At 41.5% G+C, this 4,682-nt stretch overlaps 1 pseudogene; it reads left to right on the top strand.

The window, feature by feature from the left end:
- The first annotated feature begins 780 nt into the window (after positions 1 to 780).
- On the top strand, positions 781 to 970 carry LOC148119777 (Nuclear RNase P; annotated as a pseudogene).
- The last annotated feature ends 3,712 nt before the right edge of the window (positions 971 to 4,682 follow it).

Genomic DNA, 4,682 nt, shown 5'->3' with positions numbered 1-4,682 from the left:
GATAGGCCTAAATAGAAAAGAAAATACAAAAAAAAATCAAAGTTAAGGTATCTGAAAGAAGGTACAGAAAGCAACGGGGAAGAAAAATCCCTTAAGTTCAGTGCAGGAGGAATGTAAACAGCAGCAAAAAAGGCGAGGTAACTAAGGCGGGACTTTGAGGACGATGGGGTACGGGAGACCGCGGCTTCCGCTCCCTTTCCGTCCACCTGCGTACTCGCTGTTAGAGACTGGAGGCAACAGTCTCGTAGGGAGGCGAGCTTGATCACTGCCTTCCCTATTCTTAAAGAGCCACAGAGCTTTTGGAGGTGATTTTCGCCTAATTTTGTTAAGAGAGCTCAGTCTCTGGCTCTCACGTACAAAAAACTTTAATTTTTTGACTGAGAAAGACAAGCTGCTTGATCGTGCTGAGAGTGCTGGCGGCAGCCGGCCCGCCTTTGAGCGGTAATGCCTGATTAGAAACACGGAAGTGGGCCAGGCACGGTGGTGCACACCTGTAATCCCAGCTACTCAGGAGGGAGACGCAAAATTGCACTCTCCAGTGCTAGCTCGTTCGGGAGGCGTGGCCATGCTAACCAGTTGCTGGCGGGAAATTTGCTGGAGTCCGCAGAGGCCTGCGAATAGCCAGGTCGCGGGCGGGCTAAAGTCCGTGTGACATCAGAGGCCTTCTGGCGGGGCTATGGTTTTTGGAGGACTTTTTCAGCACCTGAGCGGACTCGCCTGACTGAGGCGGAAGCTGCGTGGTGAGCAGCGGCGCCATAGAAGGCAAAGAGGAGCTGAATCGGCTCTGCGGAAAAACTGTGTTTCCATAGCAACATGGGCGAGCGGGGAGGTGAGTTCCCAGAGAACGGGGCTCTGCGCGCGGGCGGACCGGGCAGGAGAAGCCCCTCCACGGGTGGGCGGATGCCCCCCCTCGCCGGAGCTTGGAAAAGGCTCACAGCCGGCGGTGCGAGTTCATTGCCTGAGGTGAAACGGCGAGCCCGCGCACGGCCCGGGGCGGAGCCATGCCTTTGGGCCATGCGGAGCGCGCCATTATGGGCTTCAGAGGCGGAGCTGTGGCAGCCGCCGCTGTCCGCTGCTGCCGCCGCCCTCAGCCAAGGTCGCCAAGAATTTAGTCAGATAAAAACATTTGTCGCCAAAAATTCAGTCAGATAAAAACATTTATCCCCCAAACATCGCCCCTTTGTCAGCAGGAAGTAGCCAGATGATCGACGTCCATTCTCCCTCAAAGAACTGGTCCTAATTATCATAATAAAGGCGCGTCAACCTGGTTATCATTACCTATTGCCCCTGGCAACGGATGAAATAAACAATGTTACCTAGAGGTTTTTCCATCTAAATAGGGGAGCTGGAGAGATGGCTCAGCGGTTAAGGGCATTGCCTGCTCTTCCAAAGGTTATGAGTTCAATTCCCAATGACAACTGCTTTGGTTTTTAAACAATAGAGGGGGACTACACTACCAGTGACAGCTTCCCCCAGAGAAAGGATTTCTCTTGCATTCTATACACTTAATTTTTAATTCAAAATTTTGCTGGTACAGGCAAACAAGATTTGCTTTTTGAAGCAGAGACCTGCAGATCTCTAAGTTCAAAACCAGCCTACTTCCAGTACTGATTGTGCTGAATTTTTACACTGAGAGTTTTTAATACTCTTAAATGTTAATTTGGGAGGAGAGTTTTGTTTATGTTTTTCTAGGAATGCTGACATACATCTGGATGCCAGCGAGACCGACCAGAGAGATAAAGAAGATGACCCAGTGGATGCTGAGTGTCCTGCTGTGGAAGATTCCTGCGGAGGCAGCAGAGATGACCTTCTGGGCGGTGCCAAGAGCAGCTGTTTCACACCATCGACTTGAGCAACACCCTGTGCAACCTCTTATCTCTTACTCTACTTTGCCTTTTCCTTCCTTAGGAATGGGTGGGAGCAGAGATATCCTTGGCATGCTGCGTCTAGGTGGGGACCAGATTGGAAAATAGTTTTGCCTTATTGCTCTTAAAGACAATAATTAGGGGGAGATGTTGGGAGCCACCTGGAGGCACAGGTGGTCCTGCAGTTTGGAGGTAGCCACGTGGGGCTGAGCACCCCTGCCTGCACCCTTGCCTGCACATGCTCAGACCAGCAGAATGGCATTAACCAATCAGGACAGCGTTCAAGCTGCTCCACCGTTTAAAAGCAGCTGCCTCGGGGCCCAACGCTCTCTCTCTAAGCTTTCTCTCGTCCCTGCTCTATCTTCCCTTCCCCCAATTTTCCTCAAGGGAATGCTCCAAATAAAGATGTGACCAGAGAAGGAATTCTCGTTTTTGGTGGCGTTCATTCCTGCGGGACAGGATGGCCCCCCGCACTGTACGACACATAGAAATTGAAGGGAACCAAGGTCCAAGAATTCACAGTTCTGCCAAGATAACAAGGGTACACTTGAGACAACTCTCTTGAGGAAAACAAACTATTGCCAAAATCAGTCTTTTACTTTAGAATAAATAGTTGGACAGGAACTAGGTGGGGTGGTGATTGTCTTATTATTTCTTGCTAGAAGTTTTATATTATATTTTAACATTGTGTTTGGTAGATACAACTAATACTCTGAAAAAGGTATAAATATTGCTAGAAATTGTTTTATAAGGCTGGGAATTGAAATGAAGACTTTAACAAAGGCTAGCAACTAATATATTTTTGAGCTATAGCCTCAGCTAAACAAATTTTTATTATTCAAGTTTAAGCAAGTATTTTAATAGAGTAAGTAATAAATAAAATACTTTTCACTAAATTAGCATTTAGCTCAATAACAAGAATTTATAATTTATTCAAAAAAATCAATTTATACACTTTAACTATAGTTTGTATTTATTTATTGCACTTTTGGGAATCAAAGGACAATTTAATTCTGGTAGGATTTAATTCTCTCCTTCCACAAGAGTATAAAAATTAGGTTATCAGTCTTGATGGAAAGCAACTTTATCCACTAACCATCCTACCTGCGCAAATTTGCTTATATTTTACAGAAAAAAATAATACTCAGTTTTAAAAATATTTCAAAAGCTTGAACTGGGGCTTATCATTTGACTTCATGTGTGAGGTCATGGGTTTGGTATTCTGCACCACAAGCCAATAATCAAATAAACATATTGAATAATGTTATTGAATAATGTGTTAATTATATATAACTATATGTTAACAATAACATGATAAAAATAAATATTGACAAGAAAAAAAGAGTCATACTTTAAGCATGAAGCTTACAAAAGCTTACACTTACTTTTTGCAAGTGCATGTGTTGTGGCCTTATTTCCTAGTATAATAGATTATTTTGGTGGAAAAAACTGTATAATTATAAATACCCTTGATACAATGAGAAAAGAACAAGCACAAATTTTGGGAGATTAAAATCAGAGTTTATGCATTTAAAAATGAGGTTGTGTGAACCAGGATACAAAACTCATAAAGTCTGTCTCTTTATAGATGATCACAACTATCTATTAAGGCCTTGCTTTGCATACAGCACACTGATAGGTCATGCGTTTCTGATAAACCTGAACCCCTTAGCTGGTAATAATGAATTCCTGAAGCTCCAAGCATGTGGCCCTGTGAAAAGAGGTCTCATAGAAAAAAGCAGGCCAATTCCAATGGTAGCTACATTCACAATAAAGTTCAAGGTATAAATCACCTTTGAGAGTTATTCAACAGAATTTCTTTTTCTCAGTGGGAAATCCTATTTTATACCTTGTCACTGTTTCACAGACAATAATCCTGTTGAGATCAGTGTACAATCAGCACAGGAAAGTACAGATAAAGTTTGGATTAAAAGACAAAAGCAATTTTGCTTTTTTTTTTTGAGTCTATTTCTAGGCGTGACCTTTTATTGTTGCCAAGGTGGCAAGGAAAGTTTTGAAGTTGCATGACTATGTTGAAAATCAAGCTTAATTGTGGTTTACAGGTTTTTTTGTTATGTTTGCTGTGTTTCAAATTCCTGTGATCAACTTTATATTTTTATAAGATTTATAAAGAATATTATTTTTATTTATTTTATTTATTTATAAAAAAAGATTTATGTTTGGAGGGCTTTGAAAAACACATATTCATTGTTTGTCTCTAGGAGACTGTTAAGTATCTACTTCTAAGTCGACTCAACTTGTTGGAAGAACATAGCTCCTTTTGTGTCTAAGACTGGCTTCCTGTTTGCTGACTGTTGGCTGGAGGCCAGCCTCAGCTCTTAGAAACAGTCCAGGCACATCATTATATGTTTAATCATCTTTATCACGGTATATTAATATTTCTAGTGCTGAGAAGTTTTAAATTTCTTTCCAATTTTTAATGAGAATTGCTTTTTATAAGTACATGCACAAGCATGTGCACACATGTGCTTACACACACATACACACAAATACACACACACAAGTCAGAAAGAAAGAGAACACAAAATTAGATAGGTAGTTAGGGAGTTGGGGGATGATTTGAAAGGAGCATACATGATCAAAATATTTTGTAAGAAAAAAATGTTTTAAAATAAAAAATATACAAGACTAGCTAGAGGTCTCCCAGACAAGACTTCTATATTAAAATCATTTGCTAATTTTAATTGCATCTCCATAATTATTTTTGTAACATAACATAAGAATATCGGAAGGGTAATGTGAGGTGACCAAAACTATGAAAGTTGTCTTAGAATTCTACCTATCCCAGACATACAG

The sequence above is a fragment of the Myodes glareolus genome, chromosome 14, assembly GCF_982192425.1.
Source record: "Myodes glareolus chromosome 14, mMyoGla1.1, whole genome shotgun sequence".
Taxonomy (NCBI): Eukaryota; Metazoa; Chordata; class Mammalia; order Rodentia; family Cricetidae; genus Myodes; species Myodes glareolus.
This window is presented reverse-complemented; position numbering and strand designations above follow the sequence as displayed.